General features: G+C 47.1%; 1 protein-coding gene across 45 annotated transcripts in view; it reads right to left on the bottom strand.

The window, feature by feature from the left end:
- GRB10 (growth factor receptor bound protein 10) overlaps positions 1-20241 on the bottom strand; it is a 203955-nt gene that overhangs the window by 179158 nt on the left and 4556 nt on the right. For 14 of the 45 annotated variants that reach the window (XM_074034980.1, XM_074034992.1, XM_074034966.1 and 11 more), the window contains exon 1: positions 14597-15069. The exons of 23 other annotated variants lie outside the window; for them this stretch is intronic. The gene's annotated coding sequence lies outside the window, so the exon portion shown is untranslated. Of the gene's footprint in view, positions 1-14588; positions 15070-20241 lie in introns of those variants that run through there. 8 more of the 45 variants (XM_074034983.1, XM_074034961.1, XM_074034982.1 and 5 more) reach the window with 1 other exon arrangement.

Below are 20241 nucleotides of genomic sequence, written 5' to 3'. Positions count from 1 at the left end.
TTTCTTAAATCAGACCTAGCAGTGAGCCACTAGACCCACCATGTTGGGGACCCTGTGCCCTACACTGGGCTGCTCACACCTCGTTGTTCACAGACATGACCCATCCACCACTTTGCTCCTGTGTCACGATCCAGAAGCCCAAGCTGTGCCTCTCAATGACCTGTTCTGCCTTCCTGGAACTGGGGAGACCAGTTGAGGAAGCAGCAGAAACCCATGATGCTCTCCAAAGCCGGTTCCTTTTCTGTGCAGAGGGCTTCAGGAGATCATCTGCCTCCTACACTGGATTTCTGAGTAAGAGCTCAGCATTCTCCTTCCCAAAAATACCTACCCAGCAGCCCTATGGTGCTGCCCAGCTGGGTCTGCTCAAACCTCTCCCAACACCCCCAGCTCCACCCCATCACTGACACCTCTCAGGCCTGCAGCCACCTACACACAGCCTCAGCTCCCATGACCTAGGGACAAACTGTGCAATGACAAAGGCAAACCCTGAATGGTGCTTTAGCTAAAGAAAATAAACAACCTGTAATTTGGCAAATAATTTAGAAAAATCAATGCGGGAAACTCAAATACCAGATTCTGCACTAATTCTCTTTTTACCTGGCTCTTGTAATTTGAGTAGAAAAGTTTAAGACTCCATTGCTACCTCCTTCAATTCCCAAATTAAGACTTCAGTTGCCCTAATAAGGCCTTCATAAACCCCTGGGTTCATTCCGGTCAGCTGGGAGGTCTGTTTTCACCTCCTTTATAATTGTCTCTTTCTATGTTTCCCCTTAGTCCTGAAATTCATTATTCCTTCATTAATTCACTTAATACACACTTAACATGTGATCACTATGTTCTCAATCTTAGCATTGTCAGTTACAGAGCCACCTCCAACATGCTCCCTAATCTAGTTTCCACAGGTCTGTGAATTCAAGACGCCAAAAGTGCAACCAAACCTCACCCATTGGTCAAGATCGTAGAATGATGATCTCAACAGAAGCAGTTTGTGGCAAGCATGACCAACCATTGCTTTTAGCAGTTCTGCAAAAGCTGCATGCAAGGATTCTGGAGAAGCTTGTTCACAGGTGTCTGAAAGGGGGCCCTCAGCTGTTGATGAGGCCCACAGGGAACCGCCCTCCACAGTTGGTAACTTTAATTCTAGCTATTCTCAAATCATTGGCCAAAGAACAGCTTCTCCTTTTCTATTTCAGGAAGTTGGCTTCTTGGACCAGAGGCAAAGCCAAAGGGAGAAAAGCAGAGCCCCATTCACTGGGCTGATGAGCAGAAAGCTACCCGGGACCACAGGCACGACTGGTATGCAAGCAAATCACTCTGATGCCCACCTCTGAACTCAGGGGAATCCATCTTAAAGCATCCAATACTCCCCATGGGAATGGAGTCCCCATGATGAGGCTACATTCTAATCAAAGCTAATTCAAACTTCCTTCGCTCCACCATCAAAATCCACTCTTAGCATTGCATTACACGAGTTATCCTCCTCTCCGCAATTTGAGCCATTAAAAGAGTCACAACAATCGAATTTCAAAGTGTCTCCTGTAAACGTTACTAAGTTTCCTCTAAATCTTTTTAGAATTCCGTTGTCCTCCACTGTTGTGATGCTAAGGAATCTGACCAGAGCCATGGAGCCACACAGGAGGTCGAGCTTCCCAGGAGGAAAGCGAGTCCTGGGACCCAAGAAAGAACCTGTCCTTCATATTTGCCAAAATCACCTGCTTCAGCTACTGAAGTAGCTTCTCTTGGGAAATACAGATCAGGTCCTCCTCACTTCCCCCATCCCTCCTGACAGAGGAAAATGGGTCCACTTTCATGACTGTCTCGTCCTCCCTCCAAGGCTGCCCTTCTACAAGGGCAGCTCATGGCCAGTTCTGTACACCCTGCACCCCATGGTCAGGGGTCTCTGAGCACCACACTAAGGACCTTTATGCTTCAGGAGGTGGTGGGACTCACAGGTCCTCTGACAGCGTGCAACACAGCCACATCTGTGTGTGTACTCAAAGACTGTCAGCCTGCAACAGCAGTGGGGAGGAAGAGGATGGAGACCCCTGCTTTCCTCTGCAACACCCTTCTCTCCTCAGCTCCTTTACATATCAGGTAAAAGAGCCACCACTTCTTATTCTCCGGTCACTGTCAATTAACACTCCTTTGTTCCAAGGCACTCTTGGGTGGCTCATCGAATGACGTTGGTATCACAGTTTCTTTTACAAACCTTTAGTCTGCCCCCCAGTAAAGGTGACCTGAGGATAGAAAGTGCCGTATATACCTGGGCAGCCAACACAGGACAGGGAACATCACATTGGCTCAACAAACACTGGGGGAAGAGACAGAGAGACAGTTGCCTGTACTTGTGCACCACAGCTCCTACACTCAAGCTGTGCCAAGCTTCCCAAAAGTCCCTCAAATGCTGCTGCCCTGCCTGGTCCCAGGCTTTCCAGACTCGGGTGACTGAAGTTAATCACTTCATCTAGTTCCATCAAGGTGGTATGCAGCATCTAGCATTACCACTTCCAGGCTGCATCCACATTTTAACACAAAAAAGGATAAAATTATTCTAGAAGACTGAAGAACTAAGTTCCCTCATTTGGCACATAATAGTTATGGACCAAGTACCCTCAAGATCTCTCTGAGGCCTAAGTTGCTGAGTTTCTGATTCAAACAACAGACACAAGAGAACAACCAGAGGAACTGGTGGTTCCCAAGCACCTCTCTATCTGAATTCAGCGAGGGGGTGTTGCACCCCTGGCCTCCAAGGTCTCTGCCTAAATCCCCACACCTGTGCTTCCACCTGTGGTACCCTCTCACGTGGTACCCAGGTATGAGTGACCTCACCCCTATGGCAAGACCTCCAGGAGCGGTGAAGCCAAAATTATCTTCAAGATAGTAAGATATGATGTGTCCTTGTGTCCTTGTCCCTTGCATTCCCTCACAAATGCACAGCGGAGTTTTCTAGAGGGCACATGACATGTGACTGATTGCAGATGGCGGGGGGATGGGAGGGAGATCCAACTACCTTCTCTTAAAGCAGACATTAAAGGGATTTAGAAAGTACAAAACAATGCCACTCTTCTCTTTTTTTTTTGTTTTTGAAAATACAGCTTTTTTCCATAAAAGATGTTATGTTTACATATAATGGGATAATATTCTTTTTACATGGAGAAATATTTTTTAAATGCCTGTCAATTCCTAAAACAGTAAATTTCAATATATACAGCCACATAACCACAGCTCTTTGGGGCCTTCAGTAACTTTTAACAGTGTCAAGGCGCCCTAGGACCCAGCCCTGGGGGTGCTCCCCTGGGAATTTCAGCCCTGCCCAGCACCCAGGACTTCAATGTGCTCTGTGGGACAGTCTGACAGAAGCCGAACCTCCACCCCTAGACATGGAACTGCTGCCCAATGAAACTCTGCAAAGAATCTTAGCTTTTATGGACTAAGCACCCATGGAGACTTCTTCATTCAGAAAGATTTTCTTAAAAACAATATTGAGTTTGAGACCTGGCCACATAAATGAACATCACTGGCCAGAAACCATGTGCAACTCAGCCTGCTCCACACAATCAGCAGGGCATTCCATTCCAGTCCACTCCACTACAGTCTACTCCTCCAGAGCCAGTTTGAAGTAGGGGGTACCAGAGGGTCACTGCCTTTGAAAAGTGGCTCAACTGTTCTGCCCAAAGGCTTGTCCTGCTTGTTGATTCCGGCAAGATGCATAGCTCCAGGTCATTTAGAATGTTCCTCCCCTGCCTCCTGCATAAGCCACACAAATGGTGAGAGTCAGAAGGAAAATGTCATATGTCCAGTATTTCCAGTTCTCAAGCAAAGTACAGCCAGCAGGACGGACTGCCCCCCTGGGGTTGCCAACACTCACAGGTGGCCAGAGCTTCACCATCTGCCCTCTCCCTGTGTTAAAACACGGGCCAAAACTAAACAGCACACAACGGCGCCCAGGATTCGTGCTACTCTCAACTGATACTGCTCTTGGCTATCTGTGCCCTGTTGTTTAAACTGGTAGAAGAGACCAGAACCCTCAGCCCAGTAGGAATGAACCCCAGGCCTCCCCATAGCTTCAGGGCAACGTCTTCCTCTCTCTGCCTACTGCGGGATTACCACTCTCAGGATTCAGCACGACGCTTAACAAGAGGAAAGAGGATCTATTTCTGACCTGGCAACGTGAGACTTACTCTTCTAAATGGGGCACAGGCCTTCATCATATCTATTGTTTCAACTCATGAGTCAGGATATTACAAAGGTAGAAAGTTCTTACCTGTAGGAAGCCAAAATCCACCCTGAAAAGTCATTACAAAGCCAACCTAACTTGAATGGCACATGTCCCCTAACCTGGTACTGAAGTACGAGAGGCGAAGTGAAATTGGGATGGGGATGTGGATCTATTCAGGTGACCTCCTTCAAGACCACCCTATGGTCTCAATCATTTTGGGACAAAAAGGGAGTAAAGTTGTGAGAACCTTGGTATAAGAACCCCCCTTGCCTCTGAAAGACCACTCAAAACCTAAGGCCTTTGCTGCAACCCTGAAGACTACAAAATGGCCACCAGGTCTGGAAAGAAAGGTGAACTGACACCACACTATAACATAGAACAAAATCATGTTACCTGTGTCTCCCAACTCCCCAGCCAACTCGTTCTGGGCTTCTAGACTGCATTCTGGATCCAAGAGTCCCAGGACAGTCAAAGAATACAGAATCGTTCCTGAAACACTCCAGCAAGGCAAGGAAATTAAATATCTGTTAACGTCTGTTATAAATTCCACAGCAAACATCATACTCAATGGTGAAATAGTGAAAGCTTTTCCCCTAAGAGTGGAAACAAGACAGAATTCTTGCTTTTGTCACTTCTACTTAACACAGTAGTGGAAGCTCTAGCCAGAGCAATTAAGTAAGAAAAAGAAATGAAAGCCATCCAAACTGGAAAGGAAGAAATAAAATTATCTCTGTTAAACTCTCAGAAGAAAACATACGCAAAAATCTTTATGCTGACATTGGATTTGACAATGACTACTCAGATATCACACGAATAGCACAGGCAACAAAAGAAAAAAATAAATGAACTTCATCAAAAATTAAAAACTTTTGCACATCATAGGATACTATGAAGACAGTGAAAAGACAGCCTGCAGAAAGGGACAAAACAGTTGCATATCATATAACTGATAGAGTATTAATATCTAGAATATACAAATTCCTACAACTCAACAACAAAAAGCAAATCAAAATCACAGTGAGTTATAATCTGATGCCTTGTATTAGTCCATATTTTCATGCTGCTGATAAAGACATACCAGAGAACTGGGCAATTTACAAAAGAAAGAAGTTTAATGAACTCGCAGTTCCACGTGGCTTAGGAGGCCTCAAAATCCTGACAGAAGGTGAAAGGCAGGTCTCACGTGGTGGCAGACAAGAGAAGAGAACTTGTGCAGAGAAACTCCCTTTTATAAAACCATCAGATCTCATGAGACTTATTCACTATCACTAGAATAGCATGGGAAAGACCCAACTCCATGATTCAATTACGTCCCACCAGGTCCCTCCTGCAGTATATGGGAATTATGGGAGCTACAATTCAAGATGAGATTTGGGACACAGCCAAACCATATCACACCTATTAGGACAACTATAAGGAAAGGAATGGGAAGGGGAGGGGGAGGGGGAAGGGGAAGGGGAAGGAGAAGGGGAAGGGGGAAAGGAGAGGAGAGGAGAGGAGAGGAGAGGAGAGGAGAGGAAAAATGCCAAGTGTTGGCAAGAATGTGGAGAAACTGAAACCCTTGTGCATTATTATTGGGAATGTAAAATGGTGCAGCTGCTCTGGAAAACAATTTGGCACTTCCTCAAAAAGCAAAGCATAGAATTACCGTATAATGAAGCAATTATAATCTAGACCTATATACAAAAACATGGAAAGTAAGCACTCAAAGATACTTATACACCAATGTTTACAGAAGCATTATTCACAATACCCAAAAGGTAGAAACATAAATGTCCATCAACAGTTGAATAAACAAAAAGTAGTATATACATACAAGGAAATTTATTTATTTATTTAGTTTTAGTTTCAGTTTTAGTTTTTTTGAGACGAATTCTCACTCAGTTGCCCAGGCTGGAGTGCAGTGGCGCGATCTTGGCTCACAGCAAGCTCCGCCTCCCAGGTTAAGGCCATTCTCCTGCCTCAACCTCCTGAGTAGCTGGGACTACACATACAAGTGAATATTATTCAGCCATAAAAAGGAATGAAGTACTAATGCATGTTACAACATAGATTAACCATGAAAACATTATGCTAAGTGAAAGAAGACACTAACAAAAACCACAGACGATTCCATTCACATGAAATGTCCCGGACAGGGAAATCTATGTAGACAGAAAGTAGAGTTCCTTAAGGTTGGGAAAGCAGGGGGAGCAATGGGATGGCAGGGAGTGGAGGTATGATAGCTAAAGGGTGCAGGGTCTCTTTTTGTTCTAAAATTGACTATGGAGGTGGTTGCACATACCTGTGAATATATTAATTGAACACTGTATATACAATGTATGTGTGTTTATTCATTTCTGCAGTTATAACAAAATACTTGAGACTAGATAACTTATAAAGAACAAAATCTATTTCTCACAGTTCTAGAAGCTGGGAAGTTCAAGATCAAGGTGCCAGCATTCGGTGTCTGGTGAGGGCCTTCTTGCTGTGCCCTCACATGGCAGAAGGCAGAAGGGCAAAAAGGGATCCTAGCTAGTTCTCTCCAGCCCTTTGATGGGAGCAAGAATCCATTCATGAGACTGGAGCCCTCACGACCTTATCACTTCCCAAAAGCCACACCTCTTAATACAGTTGCATTGGGGAGGTGTTAAGGCCATAAGGAGATACAAACATTCAAACCATGGCATTCCACCCCAGGTCCCCCAAATTTACGTCCTTCTCACATACAAAATACATTCATTCCATCCCAATAGCCCCAATGTCTTATCTCATGCCAGCATCAATTCAGAAGTTTGAAGTCTAAAATTTCATCTAAATATCATCTAAATCAGACGTGTGAGACTCAAAGATGTGTTTCAACCTGAGGCAAAGTACTTCATTCAGACTTCAGCAGTGGCTCACTCCTGTAATCTCAGCACGGTGGGAGGTTGAGGTGGCCGAATCTCTTGAGCCCAGGAGTTCAAGAACAGCCTGGGCAACATGGCAAAACCCCATCTCTAATACAAAAAAAGAAAAAAAAACTAGCTGGGTGTGATGGCACACGCCTGTAGTCCCAGCTACTCAGCAGGCTGAAGTGGGAAGATAGCTTGAGCCCAGGAGGCAGAGGTTGCCACTGTACTCCAGCCTGAATGACAGAGCAAGATCCTGTCACCAAAAAAAAAAAAAAAAACTGTGGGACAGACAAAGAACAGACATTCCCATTACAAAAGGGAGAAATAGGAAAGAAAAGAGTAACATTTCCCAACCAAATCCAAAACCAAACAGGACAAGCATCAAATCAATCTTAAGGCTGGAGAATAAATCTTTGGTTCCACGTCCTGCCTTCCAGACACAATGGGGCAGGAGTTGGGTTCCCAAGGCTCTGGGCAGCCCTGCCGCCAACTGCGGGGCACAGCCCTCACAGCAGCTCTCATAGGTTGCAGTCGGGTACCTGCAGCTCTCCTAGGCTGGCACTACACACTGGTAACTCTACAGTTACAGGCTCTCGGCGGCAGCCCCACCCCCACAGCTCCATTAGGCATTGTCCTTGTGGGAGCTCACTGGTGTGCCCTCAACCTCAAGACTCTGCTGGGCATTGCCCTAGTGGGGGCTCTTTTTGGCACTCCTGCCCCTATGGCTTCATTAGGCATTATCCAAGCAAGGAGTCTGCAGCAGACCTACCCTGCAGCAATTCTCTGTCTGAGCCCAAGACTTTCTGAGGCATCCTTTCAAATCTAGGTGAAGGTAGCCATGCATCCATAGGTCTTGCACTCTGAATATCTGCAGACTTAGCACCATGTGGATGCCACCTAGGCTTATGGCCTGTGCCTTCCAGAGCAATGGGACTAGCTGCACTTGAGACCCCTTGATCCACAGCTGGGATATCCAAGGAGGGCTGCACTGTAATGCAGAGAGCAGAGAAGTGACGCTGGGCAGTGAATGCTGAGGTCCTGCAGGCGCCCAAGGCCTCTCCTTTGACATAGTTCTGTTCCCTGGGCCTTGGTGCTCTGGGCCTCTGATGGGAGGGGCAGCACTGATAATCTCTGAAATGCCTTCAGGATCATTCTTCCATTATCTTGATGAATAGCATCTGGCTTCCTTCTATCCATACTAATCTCCTTATCAAAAGGTCACTTGGCCACACCCTTAGTGTTTTCTCCCAAACATGTTTTTACAACCTGAGCAAGCTAAAAATTTTCCAAATCCTTACATTCTGCTTCTTTTTTTTTTTTTTTTTTTTGGAAACGGTCTCATTCTGTCACCCAGGCTGGAGTGCAGCAGCAGAATAATGGCTCACTGTAGCCTTGACCTCCCAGGCTTAAGCAATCCTCCCACCTCAGTCCCCTTGAGTAGCTGGGGCTAAGTGCACATTTTTGTTTTTAGTAGAGATAAGGTCTCATTATATTGCCCAGGCTGGTCTTGAACTCCTGAGCTTAAGCAATCGTCTCACTCTGGCCTCCCCAAGTGCTGGGATTACAGGCATGAGCCATAGTGCCCAGCCTCTACTTCCCTTTGGATTATAAATTCCATTTTCAATTCATTTCTCTCACATTTTACTGTAAGCAATTAAGAGAAATCATGCAGCATACTGAACACTATGCTCAGGGATTTCTTCCACCAAATATCCTATCACTCTTAAATTCTGCCTTCCCCAAAGCCCTACAGTATAGGCACAATTCAGCCAAGTTCTTTGTCCCTTTGTAGCAAGGACTATCTGTCCTCCAGTTTCCAATAAGATATTCATTTCCATATATGACTGCATCAGAATGGGCTTTACTGTCCATAATTCTACCAGCATTCTGATCACAACCACTTAGAAATTTCTAAGAAGACATAGGTTATCTCTACGACTCTCCTCTTCTTCTGGGCTCTCACTAGAATCATTCTTAATGCTCTGTTCACAGAAATCCAGGCTTTTTCTAGCAAACACTTCCAAACTGTTCCATCCTCTATCCATTACCCAATTCCACTTTTCTTTTAAGTATTTGCTATAACAACACCCCACTCTGAGTACCAATTTCTGTCTGTGCTGCTATAACAAAATCCACAGGTTAGGTAATTTATAAATAATAGAAATTTATTTCTTATGGTTCTGGAGGAGAGGAAGTCCAAGATCAAGGCACTGGGGTTTAGTATCTGGTGAGGGCGTCTCTCTGCTTCCAAGATGGTGCCCTGTTGCCACACCCTCCAGAAGGGAACAAATGCTGTATCCTCATATGGTGGAAGAGCAGAAGAGAGCAAACCCATTCCCCCTCAGGCCCTTTTAAAAGGGCCCTAATCCCATCTATGTGGATCTATCTAATCCCTTACAACTTAAACACTTCCTAAAAGCCCCACCTCTTTATACCATCACATTGGCCATTAGGAGTCAACACATGAATTTTGGGTGATACATTCAGACCACGGCAATGTGTACACACACACATACAATTGCACATATCTATAAATATACTAATTATAATTGAATTACATACTTCAAATTTAAATGGGTAAATTGTATGGTATGTGAATTATACCTCAATAAAGCTTTTTTTTTTTTTTTAAAGAGAGGACTCTATGAAAAAACTAGTCCATAAAGATACATGCACACATATGTTTATTGCACCACTACTTACAATAGCAAAGACACGGAACCAACCCAAATGCCCATCAATGATAGACTGGATAAAGAAAATGTGGCACATATACACCATGGAATACTATGCAGCCACAAAAAGGAATGAGATCATGTCCTTTGCAGGGACATGGATGAAGCTGGAAGCCATTGTCCTCAGCAAACTCACACAGGAACAGAAAACCAAACACTGCATGTTCTCACTCATAAGTGGGAGCTAAACAATGAGAACACATGGACACAGGGAGGGGAATAACACACACCGGGGCCTGTCAGGGAGGGGAGAGGGACTGAGGGGAGGGAAAGCATCAGGACAAATAGCTAATACTTGAGGGGCTTAAAATCTAGATGACAGGTTGATAGATGCAGCAAACCACTACGGTACATGTAAACCTATGTAGCAAACCTGCACGTTCTACACATGTATCCCAGAACTAAAGAAAGAAAAAACTAGCCCAATGAAATAATCAGCACAAGAGGGGTTCTAGCCCCACCCCCAACCCCCCAAAATTTGGGACCACCATAGTCTAGCCATCTTCCTCTTAAGGTGTCATAATACATTGTGGCACACAAAATTTTCTGAAATGTTGTGCCATAAAGAAACCAACTTTATCAAATCCAAAGTTTCTTCACTGATTTGGCAATACATTATTAGCTCCTGTAGTATCTATAACCTTCAGGAAGCATTAAGTTGCCCAACATCACCACCAGCCTAGGAAGACATGAAAGATGACAAAGGAATGGGTCCAAAGTTCAATGGAGCCCATCAATGCATTTACTGACCAACTAGGGTAGGCATAAAGACAAACATTCGAAAGTGTCTTCACTATCCAAGGAAGAACTTTGGTGGTAGAATTTTTCAAAACGTGGCATTAAGCACAGGTGAAACACACTGGAGCCTTATACACAGAACAAACTCACAGTGCAAGCAAGACAAAAGCTGCTTTAATACCACCTATCCTGACAGGGAAATAATGGGACAACCCAATCCTCCCTCCCAAGGTAGGGTCAGGCTCACGCTGACAGAAAACAGGCAAGGGCCTCAGCCAGAAGCCCCACTGGGACATCTTTACTGCTTCTCTCTATGGCTTGGAGGCCTTCCTGGTTGCAGGCTGTGATGCTGAGACATGAAGGCACTGAGCAAGGACTTTGGAAGAAGTGGGGTGTTAGCATGCACAAGCTCAAAGCAGATACAATTCCTGCCTTCTTAAAAGAAAGCAGGTGGGGTTTTCAAATCTGCTAAAGATTCAAAAGGTTTCAAACCTTTCTAAAAGTGTTCTATCATCATTAACAAAAGAGAAACCACTAAATAAAATCCATAGGAATCCAAACAAATGTCAAAGCAGGACACTGTACAAATATTTGGCCTGGAATAAAGTATGGACACATTTAAGCATGTCATTTATAACAATGTAGGGCTAATCACTAGAAAATTCTTGGTACAAAAATTCTTAGATTAAGTAATAGTATTATTAATAATACTTCTTACCAAGTAAAGTGTCCTCTTCAGAGAATTTCTAGAGAAAAAGACACTAAAGTGAAGACAGGGGGAAAGGTATTAAGACCTTACTGCACAAAGTGTGGGCCACTGATCAACTGCAAGCATAACTCCTGGGAGCTGGTCAGAAATCCAAAACCTCAGGTCCCACCCCAGACCAACTAAATTAGAAGCTGCATTTTATCATCAGCCCCCAGAGATTCCCATGCATATTAAAGTTTAAGTTGCGTTATTTTCAGACATTGTTAATATTTAACTTCTATCAGAATTGAAATGTGCCAGCTCCCTTTAAGAAAATAAATAAGCAAAATATATTAACATCACTATTTTATTGTTCAGTCAACCCAGGCCATCCCTCTACTCACCCTCCCTTCCTACACAGATTTCATTATTTTCCATCTAAGCAAGGCAGGAACAGATGACAGAGACAGACTGGCTCCTCAAACACCTGTTGAGTGAATGACAGGCGGGGTCCCTTGTCAAAAGCCACCCAGAGCACTCCTTTGCCATTCTCATCCCACTTGAACGCTGAACAACTGCTCGGAATTGCACGGCCATTGTTGGCAACGGTACACCACCAGCCTCAAGCCACCAGGACTACCGTGACAACACTCAGAAGCTGGCTCCCAGACACAGCACAGGAAAGGAAAAAAAATTATTTGTAGGTGACTTACAGCTACCATTTACACATTTAGAATTTTCTTCCCTCACTAATATCAGATTTGAGCCTGAGGCATCTAGAGTTCAGCCCAGACTCTTCCAGGTGCCTGCAGGCAAATCTCCACAGACCAGAAATGCCCCTGGAGAGAGAGTCCCGGACCCACTGACCAAAGTGGGAGAGAAAAAAAGGGAAGGAAGAAGCAAATGGAGCCAATAAATGCCTACTGGCCCCCCAATCCTAGTCACAGCTCAGTATGTTCTGGCCCCTTTAATTTAACCTCCGCCAGCTGTGAGAGGAACAAAGCCCATTCCACATGAAAACAGAAGAGAAATATGCTTCCTGAACAAATCAGAATAAACCGTCACGGAAAGCGTTCCAGGGTTTGGGATGGGTTAGGACTCTGTGGATCACGCCCAGCCAGTGAATTCTGTGAAATATGAGAAAATATGGTCCATCACACCAGTTCTGCACGTGATGCATGGCCGTGCCCACTACCAGATGTGCCAACTTACTTGTTTAATCTGACAAAAGCAAAAGGCCCACATAAAGGCCTCTTTCGACATGCGCTCCCAGACCTCCTAGGGTCCACAGGGCTCATACTGCCTCAAAGCCACCCCTCATTCTGCCCTTGACCCCTCAGACAGGAGCTGCCAACTTTCTAAGTGAATCATCAGAAGCCCCAGTTACAAGGCCCAGAACACCACATCAGTTCTCAAACTTTATGCCTGTAAGGATCACCTGGCATGCTTCACAAAGACAAAGAATTTCAGGTCCCAAGCCCAGAAAGTCAGTTTCATAGCTCAGAGCTGAGGCCCAGGGATAAGCACCGAGAGGCGGTTGGCTCTGATGTAGGTGGTTCAGAGGTCACACCTTAAAAACCCTGGTCTCTCCTACACATTCTTCCTCCTGAGAATTACCAGAATGCAGCCTCCCAAGTTTGAAAGAAAAGTAAAACTATTCTAGTCCAAGCGAGTTTCCTAAGACGTTCTTACTAAGTCACAAGTAAATACTCCAAGAAGCTGTCTGGTTTTTGTGGGAACACAAGTGTCAGTGAATTTAGGCTCTGGCCTAAATATGCAAATTTTGGAGCCTAACCTCCAAAATTCGAAAGATGCAGTGTTCTCTGGGAAGTCTGGAAGCCCAGTTCTGGCGTGGTAATTACATGATGGCTGGAGGAGCAACTGGTGATGGAAATCCTTAGGAGGCACTAAAAATAACTCACATTTTAATCGACCAATCTGGAACTTCTCTCACCCCTTCATGCCAATCGTGCAATTACCATAACTCCATTCACCGTGTTCCTCAGCAGTTAGTATGCACCATTCTCAATCCTACAAGATAGTAACTATTATCCCTGATTCACAGGTCCAGGTACAAGGGCAGGTAGCACAAGATGGGGAGGGGACTGAACCACACGGCACTCACACCGCACCCTACAATTAAAAACCGTCCTTCAGCGCGTGGCTGCCAAACACCTCAAACTGAAACAAGTGTTCTCTACCTCCTTCCTCTGGAGTGACAGAGAGGAAGAAAATCCCAGTAAGCCCTTCTGGCCCTGCCCACTACCTCCCCTGTTCCCACCCAGGCCAAAGGGGGAATGCGTGGGCCCTGCTCCCACCCCCGATGCCGACATCAAAGGAGCAGAGACACGCAAGAGACTCCAGGCAGCACCCGAGGCCCTGGCCGCCAGCACGTCATAATCCCTACAGTCGCTGCCTTTCAGACTTAAAAAGAACAATGAGGAAAGACACCCACGCTTCCCCTCACTGGGCTAGGAAGGAGAGCTTTGCGGGTTTAGACTGCAGTCTCCTCCCCCCTCGTAGCCACCTGTGTGCCGGCTCCGCAGACGAGGTCCCCCCAGCACTCTGGCAGGGACTGTGCCATTCAACAGACAAATGGCAGCCGACCAAGGAGGCGACTGGCGTGTGGAACAGGTGATCCGATTGTTTTTCTGAAGAGCAAGGGCTAGCACGTCCTACGTGTTCATATGCACAATTTTTTGAACTCCATCAAGAACACAAACCCCATGCCCACATCTTCACTGCTCAATTCGCATTAATTGTCTGATAGGCACCTTCCAGGGAAAAGGAGGTTTTCATGGAGAAAGAGGCAACGTTGATGAGATGTGTTTACCCAAGCCTTTTATACAGGACTACATGCTATCCAGGTTTAAGAGAAGTCCAGGCAGGCTCTGGCATTATGTTTTTCACAGAAAAAGCCGATGCAGTAGCCCGGATGCCCGGATCCGCTCATTTCCCAAGCGGGTTCCCACACCCGCTGCCCACCGCCTGGCGAGGAAGGAGCGGGCGAGGTTCGCGCGAGTCGTCGTCACGGGTTTCCGTGGGTACAGTTATTGCTCGTTACATAATATTAACAATTAAGATTAAAAATGGTTACATAATACTGTCCTACGGCTGGCGGCAACGAAGCTCGCGATCTCGGACTGCGGCGAGCCCGCGGCAGGCGAGCAGGGGACCGCGCGGCAAGACCTCCCGGCCTCCCTCCCGGGCCCTCCCCGCAGCGGCTGGGGCCTCTGCAGCCCGCGCAGGCTGCCCCACCCGCCGACACGGCACGCGCCCACCACCCACCGCCCACCACCCACCGCCCACCGCCCAGCGCTCGCGGCGGAGCCCACCTGAGTACCTGGAGAGCGGGCGGCAGCACTGGCCGCACGGGGTCGCTGCGTGCGCGCGGCCGGCCCGGGGAGGGCTTCGGGGCCCGGCCCCCGCAGTGCCCGGCGCGTGGACAGCGCTCCGCATGGACAGCGCTCGGAGCCGGGCCGGGCTGGTCCTCCACGGCTCCGCCCCGGCCAGGGGCCTGCGGCGCAGAAAACCGACCCGGGGCCCCGGGGCCACCGCGCGCCAGGCGAATGCGCTAGCACGAAAAGCGGGCCAACGCCGCCTCTGGCGACGCCATCCGGGCGAGGGTGGGATGCCGCGCCACCGCCCGAGCGTGCCCGGGGGCTCCCAGCGCCATCACCGCGCAGGTGCCCGGAGGCCCCTCCGCGGAGCCGGCTGCCGCCCGGCCGCAATATTTAGTCTCCGAGGGACCGGGCGCTCCTGAAGAGCGAGAGGACGACGGAGCGGCGCCCGGTCCTGAAGCACAACAGGAATCCCAGGACCAAACCCATGTGACGCGGCCACGCCCCAACGCCCGGCGGGGGCCCTCTGCTGCCCAATCCCCGGATCCCTGGTTCTCATGGCAACCCTGAAGAACCCCTTGTTCCCTCCACTGCCTCCTCTCCTCCCCCACAGCCCCCCCGCCTGATGGGCAAGGACGCGCACACTGGCCACTCTCACGATGCCGAAAGCCCTCCATGTCTACCCGCTACGCCGCATTCGGAGCCGGGCGGGGGACATCGCGGCCGCGGCAAGTCAGATATGCCGCCTGCACGAGCAACGTTCCACCTGCAGGGCCGGCCAGTTCCACTCTTCCAGGATCACTGTCGTCTCACCCCTCTCCCCAAAATGTCAGAGCAAGAACCAGGAAGGGAGAGGCTCTTTCTGGAAGCCACAGGCATAACGTTACTGAACATCGAGGACAAAGTAGGGTTCCATTTAAACTGAGAGTCAGCGAGGGAAAGAACAGATCCTATACATTACCAAGCATCTGCTATGTGCTAGTCACTTCACACACATACACACCCCACACCTCACACCCACACACACACACCCCACACACCACACACACCACACACCCCACACACCACACCACACACATCCCACACACCCACCCCACTCACACACGTACATACACACCACACACATACACCACACACCCCCCCACATCCCACACACACACATACTCCCCCCACCACACACACACGCACCACAGACATACCCACGAGCCTGAAACGATGGAAGCAAAACAGAAGGTTTGGAGATACTCACTGCCGTTTACAAGGCCACAGTAAGCAGTAAGATTTTCTACTCCCCTCTAGCAGACAACATGGCAGGAAAAGCTGGACGTTGTAGATGGCAGTAAGAACGTAACAATCAACAGTGGACAATGGATTCTGAAACTGAGATCCTATACTGCATTCACACACGCTAAGGGGCAGGGCGCTGGGAAAACCCCATCTCAGCCTGGGGTTCAAAGAGTAGAAAAGCTACCCTAGTCCAAATGCTCGGAGGCCAGGTCAGGTCCCTGAAGGGCACCGGAGGAGGAGGCTGGAGAAACTACAGATATGCACCCCAGAAAGGAGAGGCTCCATGGTGGTCATGACCACAAAATTCCAATATGTTTAAGTCAATCAAACAAAAGCAGAATTAAGGCTGGTTCTGACAGCAGCCAAGAGCAGAGTTTTCAACACAACATGAAGGGTAACACAAGGCTTTCTCACAGTCTGGCTGACCACACATGGCCTGGCTACTGCAAGAAACATTGAAGGTGTTAGCACTTTTAACTCTAACTGCGCACCCCTCAGTGAAGATGTCACAGTGAACATCACAAGGCACAGAATGGGAGATGGAAGCACAGAATCGAACCCTGAGATTCGGGGAGAAACCAAAGCACGGAGAAATTACGTAACTCATCCAAAGTCCAGAGCAGGTTACTGACTGGGAGAACTCAGCGTTCCTTCCAGACTCCAGATATGAGGCTTTTCTGCGGTCTGACACAGTGGCTTCATCCACCTCTGCAGTCAACCTCGCAATGGTGGCTCTGGTGTTCCTCTGCCTCCCTGCCTGGCAGCTCCCAGCCTGGATGGTGAACTCCTTTGCCTGAACATCCCACGTACCCTGCGGTCTCCTGGGCTAGAACAACAGGTTGTGCAGGACAGAGGGATTCCCTGGCTCACTCCCCTCTTATTACAAAATGCCAGAGGTCCCAGCTCAAAGCAGCTGTTCTTGGAGGTGGGAAGAGCAAGAAAGAAATGATCTAATGATGGACAAGGAACCCTGAAAAGCCAGACCTTCAATGAATGGCTGATGGGACACACATTTTGCTTTACTAGGACAAGAATAGAATCTTTGAAAAGGCATAAAAGCCAGTGGTCAAGAAGTAACTAACAGCAAAGGCAAAAGAGATGAAGGCTAAGCTGGAAAGTGGAGATGAAGCCTGATGATATACTCAGTGGAAGTCCAGAAAGTCTCAGGAATGAGAACTACCATTCACCTCTGGAAATGGGAAACATAGAGTCCAAACCAAAAAAATCAATTGGAAGTGTCAGGAAGAGCTCACTTACAAATGGGAGAGAAGAAATGATACAGAAAAAGTTTTTAAAAATTAATATCTAAAAATGAGACAGATGTATCAACGAAATAAGAGTATTATGCCATTAAAAAAAGAATACTCACTTTGAATGTCAATAATGTGTCAATAGTCAACTGTAACAAATGTACAGGATTCCCAGTAGAGGGAGAGGCTGTGCGTGTGTGGGGCAGAGGGTATGGAGGAAGTCTCTGGACTTTCCCTTCAGTTTTGCTGTAAACCTAAAACTGCTCTAAAGTCTATTTTTAAAAAAGAATATACATATACATATAGAGAGAGAGAGAAAGAGAGAGAGAGAACCTAAGAAATTCAAAATGAAAATAGAAACAAAATCCAATAGAAAGGTTAAAAAAAGGACACATCCCAAAACCTAAAAACAACACAACAGACACAGACTATTAGATCAAAAATACAGAGAACCAATCCAGGTGGCTAAAAACCAAAAAACTGTCATCCTAGAAAGAGAGAAGAGGAAAATGGAAGAAAAGAAATGAAAGAATTAATTCAAAAACATGTCCAGGACCAGAAAGATCTGAGATTCCAGCTTGAATGGGCCCTCAACATACCCCACACACAAAGTGTGGACCCAACAAGACGCATCTTCAAGGAACTTCAGAACAAAGGCACAGAGAATATCCCACAAGCATCCAGACATGACAAAATGAAAACAAACAAACAAAAAACCACTCTGGTATGCTTTCATATACAGAATCGAGAATCAGAAGAGCTTCTTTCTCAACCCCATTCTGCCTAAAGGCAATGGAAGCCTCTAAATTTTTTAGGGAAAACTATCTTTAATTTAGAAATCCATATTCAGACAAACTGTAAATTGTGAAAGTAGAAGATGGACATTTTCCCAGACAGACAAGGTCTCAAAAAGTTCACATCTTGTACACCACTTTTTGGAAGCCTCTATAGAAAGTACTCCATCAAATTTTGGAAATAAACCAAGAAGAAAAATCATGAGATCTAAGAGAAAGGCAAAGGCGCATTCCAGGGACAATGAAGAAAGACTCCAAGATAACAGCTCTGCAGGGAGCCTCAGAGCAACCCAGCCTGCTGCACGCAGAAAGGCACATGAGCAACTGCTTCCAAAGATAAAACTGCAGATAACCTTAGGCCTTGGAAAGGAGATTCACACAACTCTGTAAGTTTGGAGGGAAGAATGATAAGTACATTTTAAAAACTAGGTAAAAACAACTCCAGGAGAAAAAATGTCCTAGGAGAAAATCACAGTTATCACAGTATACTACATGGCTCAGCTATGAGCAGCATTAGCGGACCATCCCAACGCTGCATACTGATGGAGCCGAATGGACCAGAAGAGACGATGGGTAGACGAGAAGAGTGAGTGTAGGGTGGGGATGAGGCAAAGGGCACCATCCTCACCTTCCACGGAGTTTGAAATCAAAGAATCACATGAAAACGGGACTCTGGAGAGCAGGAGGAGGAAGAGGAGTAGGTTGCCAGGAATCGCAATATTGTCTACACCTCTTCAGAAATATGGAGGTACAGACAGAAAAAAAATCTGCTGATAAGTTACTTCTGGGGAATTATTTTGTCTTTAAACTATGTCTACATATCACTCTGATTTTAAAAATCAAACTAAATTTTAAAATAGTTTGCTCTGGGTGTTGAGGAATTAGGAAACCAGGTGACCCTTCAGATGAAGAGAACAGAAACACTGTGTGATATGGACAGACAAGGACAGCAGGGGGACAGTGCCCTGGGCAGAGACGGCAGGCCAGGACAGGGACAGCCTGTGTCCACTCACTACCTTGCAGGCCCAGGTGGGGAGAAGGCCACGGAAGCCTGCGATGGAGAGATGAGGCGACAATGACGCCAGGAAGCCCTCCTGCCTTATACTCCTGTGTCGCTCCATCACCTCACTAGGATCGCAGGCCAAGACACTCAATGTTCTCCTCTCTGGAGGGGATTCTGTGACATGCACGCAATTTTCTTCAGAAGAGAGAGGGCAGTACCCTAGAACAGATGCCTGGAAGCTCAGGTAACACCCCTACAGCCTGTCCTGGGCCAGGATGGTGTGGCCGGGGTGAAAAGACAGGCGGGCAAGGTGGCCTCTGGCTTAAACCAGCCCATATGGGACAATTAGAGGGCACTGAACATGACCCAGGCAGCTCAACTTCCCACAGGATGTGAAGACTCTCTAGGAACAGCAATCCCAAGCAGGGCCCCAGGCCCAGCACCAGGCACTGTCCCTGGGCAGGAGGCTATGGCACAAACTTCTTAATTTAAAAATTACTCAATTCATGGTAGCTTCTGAAAGCAAGGAATCCAAAAATTATTACTATGAGATATGTGGTATTATAAAGGTTTTTATACTAAAGGGGATTCTTCACTTACAAAAGGTTGGAAGTCACTGCCTAAATACTCCCAGGGATGAAAGTTAAACATCAAATAAGTAAACTAAAGGCCCTGCACGTCAGAGAAGTGGGGACCTGCCGTCTCAGGGGGGCCCAGGTAGCTTGCAGTGAGCAGCCTTGGAGGTTCCTGACCCTTGAATCCCATGTGAAAGGACAAGAGAAGGTAGAAAGTGGGTCTTCAGCTGTCCCTCGTGGTCCTCTATTGCTCAGACGTCCCCTCGGAGCTCCCAGAGTGAGACCCCTGACAGCTCACAGACAGGACCAGACAGACAGCAGTCCCCAACGCAGTGCCACCTGCACTGACACAGCACATGAGGATCCCAGCCCCCAACCCCACATTAGCTCCAGTGACCTTAATGACACAATGATGAGGACCAACACACACCAAAGCCCTTTCTGTGCCAACTAGTTTAGGAACCCCATGTTAATAGGCAAGACTGCCGCTGTTCATGCCCAGTTCCATTTACCTAATTCAAAACCTTTCAAGAACTTTAGGGAGAAGCAGGACTGCCCACTAGCACAGCCGTGGATACAGCTCGGAGCCACATCCCATGGGCACATCAGCCTGACCAGGATAAGCTGTCCACAGTCATTTCAGTCCCAGCTGGGATAAGTGCCTCTGTAAGAGTCCAGACACCAACCGTGGGGGCCTGAAGACAAATGCCACAGGCTCCACAGGCCTGGAGGCCAGAG

The sequence above is a fragment of the Macaca fascicularis genome, chromosome 3 (assembly GCF_037993035.2).
Source record: "Macaca fascicularis isolate 582-1 chromosome 3, T2T-MFA8v1.1".
Classification (NCBI taxonomy): Eukaryota; Metazoa; Chordata; class Mammalia; order Primates; family Cercopithecidae; genus Macaca; species Macaca fascicularis.
The sequence above is the reverse complement of the archived record's forward strand: the minus strand, read 5'-3'. Positions and strand labels throughout refer to the sequence as shown.